This window comes from Stegodyphus dumicola, chromosome 1 (genome assembly GCF_044657685.1).
Source record: "Stegodyphus dumicola isolate Sdum_Otavi_A_Nest chromosome 1, ASM4465768v1".
In the NCBI taxonomy this organism is placed as follows: domain Eukaryota; kingdom Metazoa; phylum Arthropoda; class Arachnida; order Araneae; family Eresidae; genus Stegodyphus; species Stegodyphus dumicola.
Genome location: NC_140768.1, coordinates 117,683,665 through 117,710,780, shown reverse-complemented (window position 1 = coordinate 117,710,780; position 27,116 = coordinate 117,683,665). Strand labels below are relative to the sequence as shown.

The 27,116-nt window shown below is 33.5% G+C and overlaps 1 protein-coding gene across 2 annotated transcripts in view; it reads left to right on the top strand.

Moving 5' to 3' along the window:
* Positions 1–27,116, top strand: part of LOC118196724 (uncharacterized) — a 53,667-nt gene that overhangs the window by 11,798 nt on the left and 14,753 nt on the right. The window contains exon 1 of one of the 2 annotated variants that reach the window (XM_085819727.1): positions 19,671–19,745. The exons of the other annotated variant lie outside the window; for it this stretch is intronic. The gene's annotated coding sequence lies outside the window, so the exon portion shown is untranslated. Of the gene's footprint in view, positions 1–19,670; positions 19,746–27,116 lie in introns of those variants that run through there. 2 annotated transcript variants of the gene reach the window in all.

Below are 27,116 nucleotides of genomic sequence, written 5' to 3'. Positions count from 1 at the left end.
CTTAGATCACAGCTACGTTAAGCTGCAATATGATGGCCTAGGCTAGGCTGTTCTCACGAAACCCCCCTTGGTAATGAGTCTAGTAAAATATAATTGTCCAAAACTTCATTGGCTCTCGGAACTCTGAGAAATATAACGTTTTTTCCGGGAAACCTCCCAGCCAACCCTTAGAAAATTGTATCTCAATATAACATTTAAAGTAGATCAATATATTATAATGATTTCATGTACAATTAAGGGAAAGTATTAATTTTTTATTAAGAAATTTTAACATAAAATTGTCATTAACTCATTGATAGCATTAACTTGTGCTCCAGGAGCTACTTTACATTTAATGACTGAAGTGTGCTTGCATTGTTTTGTACGAACTGTCCAGGTAATGAAATAAATAATTATTGATGTTCTCTGAAATCTTATTTCATATTCTGCATTTAATATGTTTTTGTATTGTGTTTTTGGTGCCGCCATGTGTGGAGAAAGATTTTACTTTTAAATACGCTATTCCGTATCACATTAAAATATTTAAAGCTGAGTGAGAAAACTGTACGTATTCTGCACGAATCTGCTACCAAAAATTTAAGAGCTGCTTTTACTTTTAATTTAGTGTTTAATCGAATTTTAACATCGAATCTGTTCATATGTCGATAAGTTGTTCCTTTTCCTGCAGTGGCAAGGCTCACCAGCGGCCGGGCGGTAAAATCTGTGAATACTGGTAGTTCTAACCTGGGTTCGATTACAGGCCGATGGGCTGGCTGAATGGTCGTTTTCGTGACTCTCCCTATGTGTAGCGTGCATACGAGCCAGTTTATCTTAGAAAGCCCTCCCATTAGACATATAGCCCTAGTGTGCTTTGCCATTAATCAACTTCTAACCTCCAGTGGCAAGCATTGTGGTAATTTTTACTTCTTTAGCCAGTTATGCTTAGTTTCTTCTTCTGGGAAATAGTCTCTTATAGTTTTTTTCAGTTGAAAAAGGTGCTGCATTGTATAATTTTTAATGCTGTCGTTTAAATTCAGTTCATTTTCCATTAGAAAACTGCTTAAGTTTGCAAAGCATTGCACGTCAGTTGTTAGGACTTTATCTTTGCTACTGGATATTTATATGATAGGCAGCGTGACTAGGATAATATGAGAAATTTTCCACGTTCGTGTTGTCAGTTAATTTGCCAGCCGACAGTTTCTGGCGCTTCAGTATTCTAAGCTTTTTGTAACCGTTAAGGTTAAAAGGAAATTATTAAGTGGTTGACGAAACGTATTGGAATTATCTGAAATAAATGTCTGTCTAAAATTTAATATTTAGCTGCGATATATATATATGTTTGAACTATTAAATATAAACAGTAGAAATTTCTTCCAGAGATCATCCACTTCAGATAAAAACGAACGTAAATTTGAATTTTCTCTCTCATGTTGTTATTTTTGTTTATGTATACCGTTGTAAATATTCAGTTAGAGAAAATTAAGAGTAACTTTTAGTTTATTTATTTATTACTTCCTTGTACGAAGTGAAGGAAATATTGGAATCGCGAAAAATTTCGAGTATCATTATTTCAACGAAAAGAACCATTTTGACTTCTCTCCAATCCATTTCAATGAATTTTTTTCCGTGACATCTGTACGTACGGACAGAATAAAGAAATCTTTTTTCCAAAACGGTTCGTAAAATGGATTCAGAAGAAATTTTTTCGTGACGTCTGTACGTACGTACGTATGTATCTGGCGTAACTCAAAAATCAGTAGTTGAAATTTTGTATGTTGGGTTTGCTATAACATTTAGTTGTGCACCCGGCCGCACCAAACATATATTCCCACCCTATTACCCGGTTCGGTGAGCTCAATATTTTTATTTTTATATAAGTGGCACTAGGCCTAACGGGGCCGCTAATTTGTTTGCGTTTGAAACTTGTAATAGAAGAGTGAATTAAGTTAGTTGGTGCACCAACTTAAGTGACTTTTCCCCCGTGGGATTAAAAGTTAACTTTCAATTTTATGCACCGAAAATTTTATCTTTTTTCCAATTGGGCCAAATAGCTTTTTTTTTGACGTAGAAACTTAAGTTTTAATTGCTAAAATTAAAAAGTCTTTAATAGCATTTGGTGTTTTAGGATTTTTGTTTTGACGTGAAATGAAAACTAAATTGATTGAATGAGAAATATATCTCTAATGAAATTCGAGGAAATAAATTGAAATTGAGTGCAGCAAAAATTGTATATAATTTAATAGGCCTTATATGGAAATCATGTGGTGTCCACATCAGTTTTTTTTTGGGGGGGGGGGTTAACAATGTTTTTAAATTTCGTTGAAAAAAATTTTCTAGCTTGTTAGCTGTGTTCAGATCAAGCATGCGCAGTTTTGAGGTTCAGACCACTGGCTTATGCCAATCCACCATTTTTCGTATTTACTTTAAGTTACTTATTAATTAAACAAGAGACGAAATAAATCTTTGGGGTTTTTTATTAAAATCAAGGACTTAGTACGAGGGAAGAAGGGAGAAATATCTATATCTTTGGGAACATTGGTACTTGTGGAATGGTTAAGACACCCGGGTAAATAGGTAAACCCTACTCCGAATGGAAAAATACAAAGCTTCGAAATAATATCTCAACTAACTTAAGATTGACTGTAATAAAATTATACATATATACTATTTTTTTTTAATATCTGATAATATAAATAAAAGGAATTTTCAACCGCCCAACATTGGACTGGAACCCACGACCCGAGATTAATAAGACTTTCGTGCTCTACCGACTGAGCTAGCCGGGAGACTTTGCACTTGTGGGAGATATTAGCTTTTCCTACGAAGTCTCCTTGCGTAACTGTGTGTTGTGTTGTTGCTGTACTTCAACTGCAATGACATCGTTGCTGAAAAATATAACATAGCATTTAAAACAAATTTCAGGTGGTGGGCTACCACACACTATCATTGCGGAGGTGTTCACCAGCATGTTGGCCTAACGGGTGGTAGACTTCCCCTCTTGCAGCGAACGAAACCTTGCTGTGAAATGCATAAATGTAAACTCAACGGCGAAGTGTTTTAAACCTCCAACAGTTTGTTTAAAGGGAGAAGATGACTGGATCCAAGTGGTTATTTCTTGAACATTTTGCAGTCATTCTACATTCGTGTGAATTGCTCGAATGTGCGCAGGCCAGTGTAGTTTCTGTGGTGATGTGACACTTGCGCACATCATCCTTGCGGGAACATGAAACTTTCGAATAGGTGTAAACAGTTTTGGACAACAAGTGACACTTTCGCAAGCCTGTCAGAAACTATCAATCAGCCTTATGTATGAATATATTCACATTATATTCCTTAAGTGGAGACCATTACTGGCTCTGACCGGTAACTATAATTTCCCTGCTTGTGTGTATGGTTTCTTCGAAATAGTTGGTCAGAATTTTTTTAAAAATTTCACTAATCGTATGCCCCCCTAAATGAGTTTAATATGAGCAACTACTATATTTCTCTCCTAAGAGTTTTAGAAATTATCTTTAATTACATTAAAAAATAATTGATTGAAAGTAAAAAAAGAAAGAAGTTTAAAAAAAATCTGAAAGATTTCAGATTTTAAATTACGCTTAAAGGGGCTTTTTTTAACGTTTTGTCTGTTACCTTTATTTATTAAATATCATAATTCTTTGCACTTAAACCATAAAATTCAGTTCAATAGCAATGTCGCAAAATAATAATTTTAAAATGAGCATACCTTTAGAATTTCCGATACAGAGACTCACGCGCACTGAGATAAAAAAAATTTTTTTTTTTTTTTTTTTTTTCCCTGTAGAGTGTTGCCATCGCTCGCTTTTAAATCGTTGAGTTTGTTACTCAAAAATTCGTTAAAGTTTTACAAAATATGAAATCAATAATAAAACAAATTCCAAATTTCAAATTTAGTCTTCCACATGCCCATATTCGTAGGAGCATTACGTCATTCAAAATTGGATGGCTCTAGGTACCGTTGTTTTATCACAATGCGAGAAATATACATACATTTATGCAGATTTTTCATTATTTAATTTCTTCAAATATAATACAGGACTCTAACATTTGGTGGCAACAGTTTGAAAAGTGAAACGGACATTTATAATGATTCGGCGCAAAATCGCAAAACAAAAACAATAGTCCTTCAGGAACAAAGTCCCTTTGGACTAATAATAAAGGAAGAAATAAAAGTGTTATTTTAATGTAGCTGACTTTAATTACACAGTATGTTTTTGATTTGGGGGGAATAAACAATTAGGTAAAAATGCTGATTTTTTTATTACGCAATACATTCTACTATATATTATGTGGATGACAAGGAAGGCATTTAAAAAAAAATATTTTAATATTTAGAATTTAAAATAAAAATCGCAAATACATTATTAAGGATATCGAAATAAGTATGCAAAATTTCCCGCTCATAAACCAGTTATAAAGGTAGTAAGCTTTAAAATGTGTTGTATTTAGGGGATATTTTGATATTTTAATATATTGATCCTGTAAAGCAGGAGACAGCAGATTTTTAGTAGTATTATGCCGAAAAAAATATTGCAAATTCATTCAACTCTCGAACTGAAGTTTGTATTTTCATGTGCAGTAAGTACTGAAAACATTATATTGATATTGTATTTGCGTACACCCAGGATATTAAAAATCTAAAGTACATAAGTAATATATTTCACATAAGTAGCTTCCGGCAAGGAAGGAGAGATCTTTTACATTCTCCTCCACTTATACGGCGACTGAGGAGGAGAAGTGTCGGTTGCTAAATTAATGGAATTATCGTCCAACACAGTTTAACCTAGAAGCATGAAACATCGGCAGCTACCTCGTTAGAATTCGAACGCCGGTTCTCCTGATTATGAGCCGAACGTGCTTCCAATTACAATATACGAAGGCTGGCGTTAAGGAAATTACGTACACATACATATAAGTAGGAAAAAATCCAAAATACTATGTCACAGTCAATTTCAGTTTTCCTACTAAGTAAGCTGAATTCAAAGAAAGTCCTACCTTCCCTTTGATTCATATCACATATATCCATTCGGACCAGAAAGCTATGCCAGTTTAAAGCAAAGGCAAGAGAGTTAGAAAGATAGCAATGTTAACTGTGTCTCATGCTTTGTGGAGTAAAGTGCCACCTTAATGCTCGTAAGAGTTAGCACAGATTTGTGTGGAAAGAGTTAGCATTAGTTGGAGATTCCATTTTCTGGTCGAGGATGTCTGTGTCAGTGTCGTCGATCTCCTGCCAGTGGCAATTCTACCGAGTGTTGCATCTATGACTACGTCTAGTTAGTGCACGATTACATGTAGGTGACAAATGTGCATCATAATATGCAATAATGTCCATCATTATTACGCCATTGTCAAAATTTCTTTTTTGTCGTGTCTATTGTATGCAGGTTACTGGCGTAAATTGTACGCCGATGTCGACTCTGCTGCACTGCGAATTTCCCGACTCAACATAGTTTTCGCAACCATGAAAGAGAAGTTTTTAACGTTGAGCCAATGGATTGCGTTGTGTATGAGAATCAACTGTCAAATTCTGTTGTTTCGTGCAAATTTTGTCGTTTAATTTTATTTGCGATATAATTAAAATTAAAGTGACATACAGAAAGAATATAGTACCGGATTATATGAATTTAGAAAGAATATGAAAGCACGTTAGATACTTCATAAAAGTTCAGAAGATGAATCCTTGTTTCCACTTTCCTACGAAACATCAGTTGAAGTCCACTGGTTCGTTTGAGAAACCACTGCCATGGTTGCAGTAGCAATGTGAACTTGGTAAATTTGGGTGCAAGAAGAATGGCATAATTCATAACGGTTATACTTTGGTAGTAACATACACAAAAAGGCCAGGTAAAGGATTACTTAATTCTTTAACAATATTGAGAAAGGTTCATTGGGCCAGAAATGTGTAACTGCATCGGAAAAAGCTATATTGAAAATTCAGAGCTAATCCTTCCTCATCGTACCATGGCTGTCTGAGAATATATAATCACCTTTTTCAAGAAAGAGACACAACAAGAGAAACACGTACTATTTCACATTTTTCTAACCGCCGCTACATGATAGCTAAGGTAAAAAAGAGAAAAATACTGAAAAGTTCCACTGCAGTTTTTTCTTGCTGCACCACTTCTTGCCGACTCATTCGCTGATATTACATGCATAAAAATAAATTCTGTCTAATGGTCGAAAAAGTCATAATAGGACAGTTGCAAATGGTGTGCCTAACAGCGCAGTCGACACCCCGCTGGTGTTCTCATCCGGGTTTGAACGGCTTCCCCCCACTCCGTTCCCCGCTTTTTCACTTTACCCTTGTTCTCTTCTAATTCGGCGTATCATTATGGTTCGTATTAATTTGTCCCAGCTAAACGGAAATTGTTAGTAGTCAGATTGTAATTACGGCGGAGAGGCGTATCCCGCCGTTTATTTGCTAAGGTAATACGTTCTTCTCATTTGCATATGAATCACATGACAGAAGTTGGTGAAGTATTTTCCTCGCTCTCGTATTTTCGTCATAATCTAGACATTTAATTAATGCAGTGAGAGATGCAATTTTTTTTCTCTCTCACCGAGCTTTATACTGCTTCTTCAAAATAAATGTATCGAACAGGTATTGTGTGGGGTGCAACAAAAGGATACGCATTTCAAAGTAAAGTGTCTTTAATTGTATTTCATTTTATCTGGGACCGTATCACGTAACGATGCCCCTCTAATTAAGTATGCCTGTGCCGTGAGCGTCATTTAAACATAAATAAGTAGCACCCTATCATAACAACGAATTACATACATCTCCTAATGTTATTCAAAGAAATATGATAAAAATCTATAGATTTAACGCAAATTTTGATTACCAATGCACTGTATGGGTAATACTTGTAAAAACATTTTGGCTGATTATTCTTTTAAGCATTATAAAAGTATGATATGATTGTAAAAGAAATTCATTTTTACTTTAGCAAATACCAGATTTTTTAATAAATTCATTTTTACTTTACCAAATACCAGATTTTTTAATTTAATATTTGTTTTGTATGCACAATTTTTACATCTCATAAACGAAAATAGAGGGTTCTAGTCTCAATGAAATATCTCATAATAAGGATAAATGACTTTTTATAGCACCCGTATTTCTTTGTGAGGAAAAACATAGTCGCGCAGTTCATGGGTTTTCTTTCTCCTGTTCCAGCCTTCAGAAAGGTGGATGGAAAAACTGGCTATTGTTCGTTGTGGGGCAGTTGGCACTAAGAAGAGGGTCTTCTATTAGATAAGAAGGGGGTTTTCAATTAAATTTCGCGCAGTTTGTATCCTACTACACACTAAGTGATTTGAAAACAATAAACTCAGTGCTTCATCTCTGCTTTTAATAATTACTAGCTAGGCTCATTAAAATCATTATAGATTTTTCTTCTTTATAATAACTATTTTAGGGTATGACTGCACAAGTGGCTAATTATTAAAAAATTTCAGTTATGCTGATATCATTGCGACTGGGTACGATGGCTACGCACTTGATAAAATGTGTATCATTAATTATAATACTCAAAGAATTAGATTTCACTTAATTTTGAAAATTAAGCGTGAAACGGTGAGAGTAAAATTATTTATGTTATAAATATTTAGCATTAAAGACATTCCTTATATTGTCTTTTCAGTAGTCAAAGTTATCAATGTCATTTTCATAGAAATGGACCAGAAAACATTTAAAAATAAAGATAACGATAAATGCAATGTTTTAAAGAAATTATCAGATAAAAGATGATGTAAAAGTTTGATTAAAATCTACATTGACATTCATTAAAAACTGGAGGCGTGCGGTTTTTTCCAGTGTAAACTGTACGTGAGACTTCTCGAAAATCAAGTGTCACGTGCAGATTATGTGTTACAGGAAGACTGCCATCTCATTTGTATTCAATTCCTTGATTTAGATGAATTCAGAAGACATTTTTCAGATGAAGTTCTAAGGGGTTTTATGCGAAAAAGAATTTTTTGTTTGCTTGTTTAGAAATAAAATTGATAAATAGGAATTTTAATGGTATTTATGTAGAAATGTTTTTTTTTTTTTTTTTTTTTTTTAAGAATATAATAATTATTTGTCAATATGACAGTTTTGTTCTTACACGCTAAGCAAATTGCCGTAACTCTCGTATAAACACGGTTTCATTCTAGCACGTTAGTGAATATGCGTAAACCCTCTTTTAACAGTTTGTGTATGTACATACTTCGATAATACGATTTTTCTTCTAAACGTTTACAAAATTATATTTCGTACTCTGCCATCGTGTGTAGGTAACGCCATCAGTAACTTCCTATTAAATTTATACCCACAAATTATTAAAATTATATAATTTATATACACAAATATTTATAAAATATTTATAAACATTTGTGTATATAAATTTATAATTGTGTGTGTATTGTGCTATATGTGTGTGTATAGTGTATATTTCCAATAGTGTATATAAACTTTATAAGGTATTTCTCCTGCCTTCTTGGCATGCCTTCATGTTGTGATGGTCTGCACGCTGGGCGCGTATTCCAGAGGTCCGCGGTTCGATTTCCGGAGAAGGCGGCTGCTCATTTTTCATCTTTCCTGCTTCCAAAAATACCTAATTTCTCTACAACTTTATAAAATTTATATACACAAATATTTAAATATAAAAAATAAATAAATAAATTCCCAAAAATACGCATTCTCTCCCATCGAAAAAATTGTGTCGTGCCCATCATTTATACAGTAGGTAACTTGTGCTCCAAATATTCATTGGGTAAATTGCAGAAATTGCTGAATTGTAATTTTGGAAAAGAACGTTTTGGGTAAGGAGTATTTATTGCGAAATTTTATTTCAGTCCCAAAGTACATCTGAAAATAAGAAAACAACTCTTTCAAAAGATAATTTATTTCTTTGGAGATGAAAATATAAATTAGGCATCTCACGTTACCGAAAGGCTAAATTTAAACAGACGACAGTGAGAACCGTTAAAAACCATTAAAAAAGGGTATTTTATTTTTTAAAGTTTTCGAAACGCAACCCTCCATTTGGTATTGGTTGTTAGTCTCATGTAACTCTGTTTCACACGACACGCTATTTTCTAGGAACTTTAGCGTGTTAGAGGGATAATTTTTTCCATATTTAAAATTTAAGCTAAAGCTACATATAAACTATATTTAAAATTAGATATATATATATATATAAAGCTATATATAAACTATCCTTAAAGTTAGGCAAATATGTATGAATTTGTTTCTACTTGTTTATTGCATGGTTAAAATCTCGTATCGAACACCCCAATTAGTTTTGTTTTCAAATGATTACTCCTCGCAGACGTTCAACAGTTTTTGAAGTTTTCACATCTTTCCTGAGGGGGAGGGGAAGTGTTTTTCGCATCTTCCATGTTTGCAAAAACGGTGCTATAGTAAGCGTATAATATGGTACTTAATATGGTATTTATATAAATGTAATTTTCTTTTTTTTTCTTTCAGAACTTGTTATTTAACATAAATAATATGAATTTGTAATTTATTATTTAACATCAGCCTTTAATTTTAAATCCGTCAAGCTGTATAGGTATTTGTATCGTTTTTAGCATTTCAGTATTTTGTAATTACACACAAGTCTCTTTTCTTTTTTCCTTCTTAAATTATCGTTATTATTCTTATTATTGTTACTATGTTGACATAAAATATATTTGAAATGTATGAAGATTCTTATTAAAACATTATTAACTGAGATTATGGAATAATGTAACTTCCGCTTATAACATACACATGCCTGTAACATATATTCGCTTGCAACTTGTAAACGTGTTTCTGAGCAAAAATGCGTGTTAAAAGATTTCATAATGCATGCGATGCATTATGAAATTTGACGCATTATGGCGCATGCAATGCACATTTGTTATTGTATGAGCGATAAAAGACCCACAAAAGCTTATATTCGAAAAAAGAGACTTTAAGAAGCATTTAAAATTATTTCTAAATTATATATGTCTAAATTCTTTAAAATGTATAATGACATTTTATATTATATAATTTAGTTATTCTTCAAAATTAATATATAAAAATCAGTAAACATAAATTTTCAATTTAAGTAACAGTTCTCTAAATAGTTATGTTATGAGCTTTATTGTAAACATTGCCATCTATGTAAACACCATAAGACCTGTATAATATGTCTCTGTATGTCATATGTATATTTGCACAACCATTGTAACTTTGTAAAATTTTATTTCAAATAAATGCCGCTGATAGCGGAAGGTAAATAGTTTCCACCGATAGAGCACAAAAGCTGAAAATCGTAATGATGGTGCAGTTGCTCTGTTGATGGTCTCCTGCATTTAAAAAGCAAACAAATATTCTTTGATATTGCATGCTGTGACTTCTATCTGTAGGCGTACAAACCTAATTAGTGGCGAATATGTGGAATGGTTTTATCATAGTGAAAGAAATAACACGAACGAACCCTTGGATCACGAACAAATTTTCTAAACAAAAAATGTCTTGTATGACGAACAAATGTCTCTAGATATGAACAAGTAAGATGACAACAGCAAATGATATTCCAAAACGCAGTTAATGCAATGGAGGAAATGTCTGCAGAAGAAACAAGATCTGACAATGCTTGTCATATCTTGCCTTAGGAACATTTTAAAACATAGATAGAAACAAATCACAATGGAGAAAATTTTAATGGGTCAAAGACTTAATGATTTTCAACAAAAGACCAGCAGGATTAAGTGAAAGGCAAATGATTATTTTTACGGAATAAGTTTTCGCTTTCAAACAGTAACATTTTGCTCTCTTGGATTCTTCCCGTTTCCTACTTCTGCCATCAACTTTCCTTCGTCTTGATACGATACAATCTAATTAATTTTTTTTCTTCAGATATTTTGTATATGTTTAGTAATGTGTCAAATATTGTGTATTGGTTATGTTTAATGAATGACATCAGTTTTGCGTTGCGAATGTTCAAATTTCTCTTTCTAAGGAATCCTTTGGGATTCGAGAATGGATTAATTCATTACATTAATTCTTATAGGGAAAATTGCTTCGGTTTACGAATATTTCGGATGACGAACTATCTTCTAAAACGAATTAATTTCGTGAGCCAAGGCTTCGCTGTACAGAGCTTTAAGGTCTCCATTTTCTTCCAGAACCAACTTTCAATACCACAGTAGTGAAAACGTTTTTCCAAACCTATGCAGAGAACACTACTAAAAGTGTTTAATTGTACGATAGCAACAATGTTGATCCAAGTTCCTGTTGAGAGAACAAGTCAGTTATCCTTGGAAACAATTATCTCCGCAGGTGCAAAGAAGGCAGTGATAATTGAATTGAAGCCGCCCACTACCGTGTTGGAAAGATGCAGCAACAATACTCAGAAAAAAATTGAATTGGCCGAGAATTAATTCAGCTGGCCTCAATTCCAGCAGCCGATAATATAAGTCTGAAGATTTATGGCCAAGATTGCTTTTTAGAAGAAATTCTCCTTCGACTTGGGAAGTTATTAAAATGTGGGTGTTGAGAAAGGAAGGAAAGTAAGCCTTCTTGTTATGGAATGTTTAAATCTCAAATTGCGGTCGAGTTACGAAAGGTCATTTTTTCATATCCTGTACGATTGCTTTGCTTATGAGGTTAACTCTTGTTATCTTCATTAAAGATTTCGACATGCAGTGAGTATTTAAACTTATTTTCTGAAGTTGGGTTAGGCTATGTTTTTTGCATTTAAGATGAGCCCATGAGCACTCTTAACGATTTATTGGCACTTGCGCAAGCTACACTCGTAACGATTTAGTGGCACTTGTTCATAAAAACAGGGACACTTGTTCATAAAAGAAACGTTCTTTGCTGGATGGGTAATATTATTTTGTATAGTTTAGTGGCAGTTCTGCACAAAACTGCGTCTTGATTATTTTTTGATAACTTGCTGATTTTTTCCCGAAAATAGAAAAATTAATGTACAATTAAAATGACCTGCATTAAAAATAATACAATTATATGAATATATATTTAAATAACATTTTTTTTTTTTTTTTTTTATTTCCGTAACTCTAAAATGAACTATTTTTCAACATAACTAAAGATAGTTTCTAAAATTTTTAGGGAAGAGGCCTAAGTAGCTGCTTATTTTAAATTTAAAGAGCAACTGTATGAATTCCCCCCCCAAAGGAACTATTAATTTCGTTTTGGCATTTTGCACCGATTCACTACAAGCGTTGTTTCGTTTTTCAAATTGTTGCCACCTAATGTTATCGCCCTATATTATATTTAAAGAAATTAAATAATGAAGAATCTGCATGTGTTTCTCGCATTGTGATAAAACAACGGTACCTAGAGGCATCCAATTTTGAATAACGTAATCCTCATTCGAATATAAAGCACCTGGAAGCACAAATTTGAAATTTGGAATTTGTTTTATTACCGATTTCATATTTTCTAAAACTTAATCGATTTCATATTTTCTAAAACTTTAACGAATTTTTGATTAACAAACTCAAGGATGTCAAAGAGAGCAGTGGCAACGTTGTACACAAAAAACATTTTTATCTTCAGTACGCGAGACTGAATATCGGAAATTCTAAAGATATGCTCATTTTAAAATTATTTTGCGATATTGCTCTTGAACTGAATTTTATGGTTTAAGTGCGAAGAACGTGATATAAAATTAAGGTAACAGACAAAATGTTAAAAAAACGCCCCTTTGGACATAATTTAAAATCTAAAACTTTTCAGATTTTAATTTTTTAAAAAATTTTTTATTTATGATGTAAATTAAAATTTTAAGTTATGTGCCTACATACCGATAGTGGTTATAGATTGCTATGATTGCCTTTAGATATCTTAGTAAGAGTGAAGTCCATTGTCCATTTTACGCATTTTACGTAAATGTTCCAAAAAGAACTTGGGGAGGGGGAGGACTATTAAAAAAAAAAAAGGTCAGAGCAGGAATGGATAGTCCTAAAAATATCAATCATAAGGCTGATTTATTGTTTTTGACAGAATGTGCGGAAGCGCTGCTTCTTGCCTATAACTGGTTATATCTAACAGAAAACTTTGTTTCCGCAGAGATAATGTGCGCAAATGCCACTCATGTGCGTAACTGTCATGTGCTCTAATGTGACAGCACTCTTTTAATTACTCTTTGGAAAGGGTGGAATTCGTAAAGGCACGAATATAAGTCTGATGTTTTTTCGCTTAAAATGGCTTTCTATAAAATGCACCCACTTTATATGTAAATAAGGCTTAACAGTTAAAAGACATAGCAAACTGCTCAATATTCCTTAGCTTGCCGCGTGCCTCACGAAATCGCCTTCAACTTTTATGTTAAATGGGGACATATTTACTTAGTTTTAAGCTGGTATATTGATTATATAACATGTTACCTGCCGTGCGAGTCTTATAGTAAGACCTCTATTAACCGGGCTTCTATCACCCGAAATCTCTATTAATGGTTGAATTTTCAAGTGATTATGTGTTTTTTCATTGTTAAATTTATTAACAATGACTTTTAGGAAAGTTAATGAGAAGAATCGAGGAAGGAAGATAATTCTTAGGATCGCCATGGAAGTGCAATAAGAATGCTGGAAAAGTATGAAGACGGCATGCGTATACGGGAGTTGGCTATGGCGTACTTTACGCAGACTACGATGGTAACTATGATTTTGAAAAACCAAAGACGTTATTAAATCGACTAATGTTGCGAAAGAGGGTGAATCGATTACTAACGATAATCAGAGCCATTAAAGCATAATGAAAGTTTGTATTTGATCTAGATAGAAGCAAAACATTTATGTAGAATATATATATTAGTGCAGTGCGTCATTGACGTCATTTTACAGTAAATTTCACCCATAGCATTTGTATTTTTAGTATTAAATGGCGTTACTATAACAACAGTATAATTATAGTAATAAAAACGGGTTAATTATTTCCCTTTTTATTTTTCATTAGAAAAGTTGGTTTAGATGTAGACTAGATTAATAACATATACCGAGCTACCACACTATATAAGTCATTATGGTGTTCTTTCGAAATGGCATCGCCACCCAGAAATCTCTGATTTCGAGCGAGAACCTTCTTTTTTTTCATACCTCGTTAGCAGCCTCAGATTACCTGCCAATACGAGGCCACTGCTAGATACAAAAATTCATCTATTATTTAACATATCCTACAAACTGTCTGAGGCTGACCGCAATATCCTTTATGTTCCACAAATCTACATTTATAGCTTCTTTCAAATGGAATTACCTCCTTTGCCGAATAAGTCGTAACACCACCACAAGCCCTTGGGCAGTTTCTCACCCACCCACGTGCTTGACGTGTCATATACTACTGTTGAATGAGAGGCTCGACATTTCTCATGGTTATTTCTTATTCACTGTGGGAAAAAGGTGTTTGTTTAGGGAGAATGGGACCATAAAAGTTACTGCTGTGTATCCGCCTCCACTTCTTTTGGACATCAGGGCACCCGCCCTCGTCAGGGTCCTGGGGGCGGTCCCACCGCAGCAGAGGAGTATTCTTTGGAAAGAGATTTGCTTTTCTCTTGGGAAATATGGTTTTCTTAAGTCACCGAGAAAAGGTCTTCGGAGAAGATCTTTATGTAACTAAGATTAAGTAATATAGTGTTGCTATCATTCGGTAATATAAAGTTCTGTTTCCGGAGATGGTAAAAATAAAAATCAATCATTTCTACCAATAAAACGAAGAAAATGAGTATGGTTAAGGCGGTATTAATGAAATTAGGATGAACAGGCAAAACTGTTTTATCTTACTTCGCATCGTTTGATGATGTTACTTCGAATTTCCATAAAAATTTGCAAGCCAGGCACATTTTCGATTATTCGAACTGAGACGAGGATAGATTCAGGTATCCAATCTTCATGTTTGTCAAACAAAATGATTACCGTATTCACCTCCTTGAGTACTTTTCCCCTTATTTTTTAGCGTCAGGTTCTAAAAATTTTTTAAATATTCTTTTAAGTTTTCCCTTCCTCAGTGCGTTCAAGGAACAAACTCCACTAAATTTGAAATTACTTCTTTCGCGTAGGGATTTTTTTCGGTCTTACTAACAAAAACAAACCTTGCAAATTAGTTGCGAAAGTCACGCCGAACCTTTCTCTTCTAACTGTTGAAATTTATTTTATATCAACCTAATCCAAGAACTAGCCAACACAGCGAAGCAAACACGAACTAGTATTTTAATGGAACACAAACTAGTACGAACTAGTATCCAAACACGAACTATTCAGTCTATGACTTTGCCGAATCGACTACACATTCACCTTCTCTAATTATTTCTAAATGATCTGAGGCTTAAGGTATAGCAGAGATAAGAACAAGAACGGGCGAGATTCAAATCTAAACTAAATCTTTATCCAATCTAAACTACAATGTTTTATCTGTTGAGGACAAGTTACTTGTTATGCCTGTCCACTTTGTAAAGCAAGAAGAAAAACTGTCAAGAACTGCGCTTTGCAGCAAATTACAAACTCTCCTCGGTACGTTCATAACAATAGAATTCACAAAGAAATAAAAAGTGCCCAGTTGCGAGCATTTTACTATCCTTTATAATTTTTATGATAACCAAGGAAAAATTAATAACTAAGTAATTAGAATTTGTAGCTATGACTATAACAGTTCAGTAAACAGCGAGAGGCCGAAGGCCATTCTTAATCTCCTAAATATGCCTACTTTTTCGTGTTCTATAGTTATATGATTATTTTGTGCTTGCAATCTATTATATTTTAATTATTTCCGGGCATCACTTGATCGAATTATACCAATATTCTCTGTAATATTTTGTGTTTCTATTCTATCGAACCATCTTATCGCTTGCATACCATATAAGGCATTCTTTGATAATAACATGTAAGTTGCATTCAACTTGGGGTAAGGCCTCGGGCCCAAACACCCAGATTTTTAACGTCATTTCTACCATTCTTCTCTTGCTCTAGCAAGCGGAATAAACAAGATCATTGCTTGGCTATCCATATTCTGTTTTCATGCGAAACTAAACACTTCACAGCTTGATTTTTCAGTACCACTTCCAACAAATTAGTAACTGGCGAGTCCTGCCCTAAACTATATGCGTCTTCCGGTTTCTGAACACCCCCATCCGTGGTACAAAACCTTTCAATTAGTGCCCACTTTCATCCCTTCCGGCCGTTGCTAATTAAAACCCCACATCGCAATCAATTCCCTAATCTTGCATCTGAACGTGGGAACGATTCCGATTTCTCCGCGTGTGGCTAACAACTGCAAAGGGGCAATCTCAGATCTACTTTGTTGAAGCACGAACCGATCAAGATATACCTCCTCGAAACCTCCGTGGAATCAGCACACGCTGGCTGGTGCCGCGCTAATTGGAAGAGTTCTTTCGGTCTCCTGGTGTGCCAATCCTCTGTAAAAATGCCTTGGGAAGCGTGGGAATGCAGCAATTTCGATGAAAGCTTGTTAGGCTTCTGCGTAAAATGCTTAAGCAGCAAATGGGCTTCGTTTAAAGTCTTGCTGGCTAAAAAAAGCCGATTCTAGGAACTGCATGTGTAATTGACGCCTCTCAAAGATTTTTCAAATGTAAAATAAACATTTGTAGTACTGAAATATTTCTTAAAGGAAACTCTTCTTGCAAAGCACTTAGCAATTGTAAGAAATGTTTTTCAGTAGTATTATAATATCTGGAACATCGTCCGAAGATTATATTTTAGAGTGAAATGCGAAAATTCAAAAGGACCATCCTTTCACGTTCCTGTTTCATTTTCCTTAGCCATAATGGAAAAGAAACTCAAATACTTTTTTCTTAAGGAGGAATTCTTCCTTATGAATGTCACCATGATGATCATTGAGTTCATATTCGTAATTTATAACCCAAAGCTTTGAAAAAATAAAAAAGATATAACAAGCTGAAATCTCTCCATGATTCTTTAAAAAATGAAAAAAGATATAACAAGCTGAAAGCTCTCCGTGATTCTTTGAATACTTCATCTGCAGCAAAAACTCTTTTTCTTCTCAATTTAGTTCCACATGCAAATTCAAAACCTCATTATTCTTCATCTGGATCGACGATCCACATCACTATAAAATAATATGTCATTTGAAAAATGTGCCCCCCCCCCATCCACAGAAGATGCCGCCACCGTATATTCCTCCGCTTCCTCAATTTGTGCCACTGACCTAAGTGAATTCTCCAGATAAGGTCAAAATAAATTTTAAAAATTGCTAAATGACTCAAAAAAAAAAAATGTCTCTAATTAAGAAAATAAGACAACAACTGCTTACTTTTTATTTTAGTCGACCATTTAAAATTAGTCAAAAGAAGCAACCTTTTGTTTAGTTTCGCGCATATTTTTAATAACTTTATTGATTTCGAGAACGATCAAACCAAGTCTCTCTTCTTCAGAAAGAAGATGAAAGGAGATATCTTCTTTTTGAAACAAATCCAAGCACATCCCATAATAAACTTTCTGAGGAACGTAAAAATGAAATCTGTGTATTCTGCGGAATGCCCGGCAAGTATTTGAGTATGGGGAGTAAAATAATTTCTAGAGCAATGATTTTCAAATTTTTTTGCGGCATGGCCCACTTTTCACCATTCCTAGACGATCATGAATTCCTTCCTTCCAAAACTCGAAAAATACAAATATTAAATTATTTAAATTTAGGTAATTTTGTTATGTGTTTTATAAATTACATGGAAAAAAGTATAGAAAATCTACCAAAACTTGAGTAAAAGTATCTTTTTATATTCATAATCTGAAACTAAATATTTAGCAGGTAAATAAAAGACTAACCGCATTTCCCTCTTCTGAAACTGTGAAATTAGTTGCATAAGTGAACTTTTGTGTAACGTTCGCAGACAATCCACTAGTAACAACTTTCTTCCTAATTAAAATGCTGTGAAAATAACCATTTAAATGTTTCTACTTATATTAAATTTGTGTAATTTTATCGGTGTTTTGAAGAATATTTTTTCTTATCGTTTAATATTGTTATTCAGTTAATGTTATCCGACAATTACCCATTTGCGAATGTCGGAGCAACAAACGGTTAACTATCTTAACTAATTTTCGTAATTATATTGTGTCAGGATAGCGGTTTATCATTGTAAAATAGTCATTATGCTTACGGTTTTCAATTTTCTATTAAAAAAGAAGCTATAATTGATGTTAGAGGCATTATTAACAGCAGCTGCTGAATTGTAACCCCCAAGAAGGATCTGTCGAAAATTATTTCCGGTACGTTTTATAAGTATAATTCTTCGTCATATATGCTGTTATATTATATGTTACTTCATATATGCTTGTCATACATGCTGTTGTCGTTCATATATGCTATTATAAAATGCGGTACAATCTTTCAAAAGTGTTATAAACATTAAAGGGGAATAGCTTAAAGAAAGGATGAGACGTAAAATGAGGATTTTCATAGCTTCCAACCTTGAAATCTTGAAAACTGGGAGAGACGGGAGGTTTTCATGCTGTGCAGCGACACCATTTCAAATTACTTGAATTTAATTTAATTTAAAACGTAATTTAATTCGTTTTATAATACATGACTCGTACAGATGAATTATTCTTAATGTAATTATGATGTAAACTGTATTAGCATTTGATTAGACATCCTAAATTTTATGTTTTCATGGTAATTTCATTTTTTAATTTTCCTAAACCTTTATATTAAGAAAATCCGAATAGCTTTATCAATCAAAGTACTTTTAAATACGATGAAAACAAGATGAAAATTAATGTACACAGTATCTGTGCGTATAAACTTAATATTAACACCAAGTAAAATAAAATGCAAATATTAACTGATAAACATTACTTGAATCTTCATATAAAAATCTACAGATGTCTACAATACAATAAAACAACTCAGATCGAATGAAATTTAAGATGAAAGATTTAATACGAAAAAAGTACAGTTCAGATGAGAGAAAATTTAATGAAAAAATTTTATGAAAATTACTAGATGTGGCAGAATGCAATTTGACTAATTTAAGGTTCAATGAAACATTTTCCTTAGTAAAGGAATAAATTAAAAACCGGAAGATCTGGGGATTTACCAGGAGACCTGAGACGTGATGAAAAATCGGGTGATTAAGGCAGCTATGGATTATGAATCTGGCTTCAAAATATGAACAAGAATTAGAATTTCCTGGAAAACGAGATCCTGAAATTCCGGGTAACAAACCTTGCTCTACACCCATCCTGCCACAATCTGCAACCACTCTCTTATAGGACTCCGTCACGTTCTTCACCCTCCGCCTTCTCCTTGCATTCTGGCCATCTCCATGCTTCTGGCGGCTGTGAATCATTTACTTGTAAAAGCCCTATTGTCCAATTTAAAGAAAGTAATTGTAAATAATCTCCGACGCACTGCCTCATTGTTACTTCTCCAACAACGTCAATTATGGCTGCACTCGCGGACAAGTCTGTAGTTTAGCCTATGGGATTTTATGGGTGCTTATCGTAGCAGTTCTGCAGGGGGTTGAGAAGGCGGGGGGTAGCCAGGCGAAGCCTCTAGGCGCCCTGCCGCAGCAACTTCAGCTCTGTGGGTGCCCACACTTTTAGAATTTCTAAAAGGTTAAACTTGGAGATTCCCCCCCCCCCTCTTTGCGAAGGTGGTGGGGTAGCCAGTTCCTGATTGTTCAGTTCAGAGACAGTGGAAGGATGAGGTGAATGGTTTTTGAGGGACCGGACTCTGTGAAGATATTTTCCTCCTGATTTGCGGTTTTCTGAGGATTACTGTGCCATCACCGGTAAAGTTTTTTTTTTTTTTTTTTTTCTTTCCTTTTCATTTTCCGTTAAGGCATTAATCTAGGTGACTCTCGCAGCATGACATTTAATATTTACAATTACAATTTTGAGTTTACAGTTATTCGATGAATCATATATATTTATGGCAATTCTGTTTGGGTTATGTTTCAGTTGCTTAGGCAATCGAACGCGGGGATTACCCCATTGCGCGTACAACAGAATCGCGCTCCGCGAAGTTACTTATGCGGAGAAAAAAACGCGTTAGGATAGTTCAGATTAAGAAACTTTCTTTAGTTTATAAATGAACCTAAATATTGTGGTAATTAAAAAGAAAAAAATGATTGAATGGAAATTTAATTGTGCTTAATATACATGATACAATTATTTTTTTAAAAGGTGGTTATTTTTCATTGGAATAATGACCGAAGTAACTCTGAGTTTAGCGGTAAGGAGTACAGAGTTTTTCAGTGCATGTCATTGAAAATTCCCATTGCAAAATCAGAACTTATAGAAGTTAAACGAATCAGCTTATAGAAGTTAAACGAAGCTGTTGATTTTCTTCATTATTACTGCTTTCACTGCCGGCTGGTGTTGTAAGATAATCCAGTTCTTCTTATCGTTATTTCTTGATTTATTCTAATTCTTTCATACCAGAAAATCCTTCGCCGCCAGTTGCTTTTACTATTCGTACGATTTGACTTCATGGAAACAATGGAAATCCTTTGAATTTGTTGATAAACAAAATTTCAAACTTTGAAAAATAAATTAAATTAAAAGCAAGGTAATTATAGCTATTGATCGGAAATTAGTTGACTTTTCAAGGGGAACAAACCAACTCCCGTTTGCATGTTTGGTTAAAATGTGTTAACAGATTTTGCTTCCTCTTCGGAGAAAGACAGTTTGGCATAACCATTCTTATTTAAGTAAAAGACGAAACACCTTCGTATTTATTAATTATTGTTCATTGAACGGGAGTTGGTTTTTTCCCCTTGAAAAGTAGACTAATTTCCGATCAATAGCGATAATTTCTTACTTTTAATTTAATTTCTTTTTCAAAGTTTGAAATTTCGTTATTCATGATTTAATTCAAGTCCCCGTAAAACATTTTTAGCAATTTACGTTCAAGTTACTTTAAAGCGCAATTTTCGGAATTAAACTTCCTACATATGGGTTCACTCTATTTAGATACTTGTACTAAATTTATATTAGGAGATAATATAATCAATATTTGTTTAGTAAATAAATTATTATTATCTTACTTTGCAGCTATTGCGCAAGTATTAGAAAAACCTGTTTTCGAACTAAGTGAATTTGAGATCATACAACATTATATATATATATATGTATCTGTTTGTACGAGAAGAGATTTTTAAGTATTGGAGACATTAATTCCCCTCACCTTAGCTCTATTTATAGAATTTATTATCAAAGTATAAAATGCATATGTGCTTTTTGATACAAGTTTAAACATTTTTCGTTATTTAGAAATGAAGGTGACTACATATAATTTTTAATTAGTTGCATGTCCGTAAATTGCTTAGCATTATTATGACAAGTATTAAAAAAAAACTATTTTATAATTTAAATGATTTGGAGTCTAATTTTACATTTTCATTACCGGAAAAGAAGTAATACCTCAGCAAATCTGAAGTAGACGCTAATTACTTTACACTGTGACATAAATCTTATTGAAAAATCTGAAGATAAAGATTTGATTGGCATTTTTTCATTCTTGCCAAAGATAAATAAATGCTTTCAGTTGTACACTAAGAATAATCGCTTTCTTTGGGAATACAATATATATGTGAACAGTTTTTTTTCCGCGTTAAAAATTAATTAAGTTTAAGAAAATAACAGATTCAGCAATGAATATTTACTGTTCGTGAAGATAATTTCTAGTAATTTTTTTCCCCAAGTTTAAAATCTTTATTAAAATCGAAGCGTCATGATTTGTTATAGCTAAAAGTTTTAGTAAGAAATAAAGAAGTTTATAGTTATTTACATACCGGTATAAATGTGTTTTCACTGTATGCGTCGAAGGAAAATTTAATAAATAAAAGAAATGAAAAAATAGGTTGTAATTGTGTGTTCTCATGTTCTGTCCCACTTTGAAATTTTTCGTAATTTGTTTATTTTAAGCCAAATGTTAAATGCTTGCTTAAATATATTAAAATTATTCGATTTCAGACTCAAAATTTAATATTAACTGTCAATACGTTTGAATTACGAAGTGTAATCAACAGAAATCGATACTAAACTTTAGATTTCAGAAAGAAAATAAGTACAAATTTGAATTTTTTTCTTTGCTTCATTATTATTACTGTTTTATTATTGTGATTAATATTTAGTAATACAATTTAATTAAAATCATTTTATTTTATTAAAATAATAATAAGAATCTGAAAGGGTTGATATTTTAGCGATCGCCCGAAACGGCTGTATTAAAGTTTAATTATGGTTTATAAATGGAGATTATCCCAGGGGGAATATGGCCCAGATGGAATAGCGAAACATTTTATAGTATATTAGATGAATATGCATTTAGACTAACATGAGAACGTTATAATACATCATCTGTATATTTGAAAAGGGGAAAATATAAGCTACTTGCAGTTCTATAAAAGTATTGAATGCCTTTAATTACATATATCACGAATTAAATGCATTTTTTTTAGATCAGTCCAATTAAAAAGTACAAAAGTAATTTTCTTACGAACTGCATCTATTGCTTTTAACTAGTTTAGTTTGGTTATGAATATTAGACAGATTAAATATGAAAGAATAATAATTAACTTTTTTCCGAATGGTAATGGACTCAACTGAAAAAATAAACATTTCATTTTTTATATAAATTCCAACCCGTCGGCTGCTTTCAGATTGTGTAATCTCTTCGTTTGCAATTTGAATTTGAGACCACTGATATATACAACAGGGATTAATTAACTGTTCATACTATCAGTAGGATTTCCGGTCAGTTGCAAAGGCTGTTAATAGTTATGTTTTCATAAAATCATATTTTATGCAAGATGTGCACAAGTTCCTGAACAACAGATCCAACATGGCTTATCTTTTTTCTGTAATTCAGTATGATGAAAAACATGAAAACTGGTAATAATATACCGTTTTATAGTTCAGGTGACTGATATATTGATCAGATACGTATACGGATTACCTATTTTACTTCATATTTTTTACTCCATCAAGGTGTGACTTTGGGGATACAGGCGAAGACATCAGGAAGAAAACAGCGGAAGAGCAAAATCTCGTTTTATAAAAAACATCGTGGGAGAAAAGAAAGCAAGGAAAAAATATCATGATAGAAAATAATGAGGTCGCAGTTTTAAAACATCATTTACAAAATATCACAGTTAAAAGAAAACATTGCATGATATCAGAGCAAATATGCGTTTTCTGACTTAAAAAAATATTTAGTGGCACTTGCCACAAATCGAAAAACAAAGACACTTGAGCACAGGAAGCATTAATTGCTAGATGGGTGATACTAATTTGTAAAGTTTATAGAGTCATTAGAATTTTTAGATGTCAAGAAGCTGAAGAAATCACCAATGCCCTCGCCAAGATTCGAATTCCGGACCTCCCGAATACGCGGCGAGTGTGCTACCAGTTCTGTTCATTGATACTTCCAAACAAAATCACTGACGCTATTGGTTTTTAAGGAAAGCTGTTCATCATGTCAAAGACAATTACGACTAAATATTTGAACAAAATTATATGTTTTTAAGCAAATCTCTTCTAAAAGCGTCATATAAATGATTAAATACTTGATTTCATATAGTGTGACAAAAACCCGGTTTTCCTCTAATTTTTCTTAAAGTTGCTTGCATACGAGTGAAGTTAGAGCCACCTGTACCATTTCGCACGTGCGCAAATTAAAAGAAACCGCACCATTGTTCTTCGGACCGCCTGCATTTATCTGGTAAGATTAATCAAATAACAATAGCTATGCATAAGGAACACTTCTTGTCTACAAAACCACAACTACCTATTTGAAGACGTTGTTGAAGACCCATTGTCTTCGCATTGTTCAAGTGTCAAGAAGCTATTGCTTCACACACCCAAACATTACTACTTCCAGTTCGCTTCTGAATGACAGCATTTTAGAACGATTGCCACAGAACAAACCCCCGACATCACCCAAGGCTCTTCCAAACAAGGAGGCGGGGTGAGAAAAAGGAGAGGGACTCGTGCACTTCACCTCTCTGTTGTCTTCTTCCTGTTGCTTCTCGATTAAGGACGCGTCGTAAAACTATTAGTTGATTGATTGCCCGGGAATCAGACTCTTTTATGTTGTCCCATTGAAGCAGGTGTAAAGGCCCTAATAGATGAAGAAGATCTGTCATTCAAGCATCGAACGGGAGGAAGATGGTAGTTGATCGGGCTGATTTACAGTAATCAGTTTTTGACATTTTGACAATGTACCTCTCGTGGGTGCCATTTGGTTTTCATTCTGCGATCACACGGAACGATGAGGAAGCCCAATGCGGATGTGCTTTTATGAATCTACTGCAAGTAGTTTTGAGATATGGCGATAGGATTTTCTTTGCTGCGCATTGATTTTTCATTCTGCGATCACTCAGAAGTGCGGCGATAGTAGAGATATCCTTGTGTTGTCTGAAACTGTGTTATACCAGAGTAGTACCTATACTGCAACCAACACTAGATAGAGCAGGGATTCTTAGCTGGAGAGAATTCCCCCTAAGGAGAAATTTTATGTTTTCTAGGGGCGGGGGACGCAGTCAGCCATTTTGTGTACCTGTTAAATATTTAGTTTTGGCTTAGTTTTGGAATTTAAAAACTACTTTTTTCTCAGGCTTTGGTATTTATCATCATTTTCTATACTTTTCTTGTTTAATTTACAAAACAAATTAAAAAATAATCTAAAATAAAGTAAATGTATCTTCAAGTTTGGGAAAGGAGGGGCTGTGAATGGTCGTCGAATAGTCGTGAAAAGGGTACGTGAGGGTGAAAAAGGTTGAGAACCACTGAAATAGAGAAATGCATTCCGAAAACTTTTTAAAAAGTTTTTTTAATAGTTCTCACCAAAGCCTCATTTAAATTTAGAATTTTTGCAACATTTTAGATTTTTTGGAGAGTCCTTTTCTTTTAAAATACCATTCAAAATCTCCATTTTCATCTCAAAAGAGAAAAAAAAAATTTTTTTTTTCCAAAGTTGTTTTATTCTTTTTAAATATCGTATAGGATTGAAAGAGAATTTCGCAATAATTACTCCTAGAAACGACAAATTTAATTAGTAATACATACCCAAAACTTTTTTGAAAAGTTCTTTCTAAAATTACAATTACGTAATTCATGCAGTCTCCTGCCTGAATACTTCGAGCATATGATACATAACGTCGCGACTCAGTTACGAAAGAATTTCAGTGTGAAAGAATGAAGGTATTTCCGGAATTTATTTTATTTTATATGCATAAATATATAGATATTTATTGTGTACTACAAACAATGGCGTTTTATGTAACTTAATTTTGTAAATGTTAAGAATAAAAATCGTGTTGTCGAAATATGTACAGACATGAAGCGTTACAAGAAGGTTTACGCTTATTCATTAACGTGTTAAAATGATTAACGTCTTAGTATTGCGGTGCTTATAAAGCTTCCGCTGTTTTCTTACCGTGTAAAAACGAAACCGTGTTATAAGAGGAATGAATACCTGTACATTATCGGGAAAACACAGCAATCGAATTTGTGCGATTTGACAATATTTTTGTTGTGCGAGACGTTTGACATTTTATTCTACGATAAAGCAAATGTATGGTAATTTTTTTGGTGTATTGAGAATACGGCAAAGCACACTAGGGCTATCTGCCTAAGGGGAGGGATGCCTTCGTGGAGGATTTTCTAAGGGAAACTGGCTGGTATACACGTTACACATGGGGAAAACCACGAAAGCGCCCATGCAGCCCGCCCGTTCGCGAGATTCCAACCTCGGACCGAACTACCAGTGTTAAACGATTTTACCGCTCAGCCGCTGGGTCCAAATGTATGGTAAAAGAATTGGTTTAATATTTTTTTTTTTTTTTTTTTTTTTGATATTTCCTTTGAACGAAGAAATACAATAATTGTTTGATTCATTGTTTTACAGAGAAAAAGTAAGTATGCCGTCAAAGTGATTCCTATCCTAACCTTGAAGAATTGAGATGTCTAGGCATGTGTTTTTTTTTTCTATCAGATCGCAGCCCTAGAGCTGGGTTGGCTTAAATCAGGGGTCGTTAAACCTTTGAAGAAAAGGCCAGATTGTAAAAATTTTAGGCTCATCGAGTCAAGTGGCAAACAATACACATTTTACTAAAACTTACAAATAAAAACGAATAAAAGATTTACATTTAGATATTAAAAAGTTATTATTCAATAGATTAAAATTTCTAATGCAAAGAATGTAACTGGTTTTTTTTTTTTTTTTTTTTTTTCTGAGATACTGCATTTATCTTCCAAAAAATATTTACAAAAGTGGGTAGATTCATTTCTTTAAACATCATTTTTAACACATCACTATTTTACAAATCAATTGCTTCTAACTGAACGTCTGATGAAAGCTCCTCAATTACACAGTCAAATGGAATTTGAAACGTGCAAATGTCTTTTGCACTTGCATCAAGATCAACAAAACGCAGCTGTAACTGTAAGCATAAGTTCAGAAACTATATTATATCCTGCGCGAATTTTTTGGGGGAAATGGGATTTCGTTAGTATTTTCATCAGTATACCTTTACAACGGAATACATTTCACATATGAATTCTATTTTCCCTTGCAGTTTTAAATTGAATTCGTTGAGATATCACACGACGTCTGAGGAGTTCGCTGTTGGATAATAAAAGGTGTGGGCAATTTTTCTTATTTAAAAAAGTATCTATGCCTTCTCTTAGTTCAAAGAATCTCAACGAAACTTTCTCATTGCTGAGCCTTCGAACAGCTGTATGATAAGGCAAGTCAGGATATTCATCTTCGATCTCTAAAAAAAATTCACGAAATTGGCGATGCCAGTTCTCTAATAAAAATTTACGATATATCTGTTCCGCGAAAGCGAACCGATACACAATAAGCACAGGACAGATTGAAGTGTTTCCCACAAAGAGCTTGCTGGTGAATAATACATTGACTTAACATTTAGCATCTTCACAAAACTTAAAAAATTTTCCAAATGATCCTTTCCTCGTTCCACGTATTTTTTTCCCCACCATCATTTGTCACAGATCTTAGTTGATTTCATTGCAAATTGTTAGCGTTTTTTCCATTACCTTGAAGCTATATTCTCCTGTAGATACTCCACGCAGACTATTCATAGAAGCTATTTCTTCAATTCCCTCAAATTCAGCATTGACGCCTCGATTAA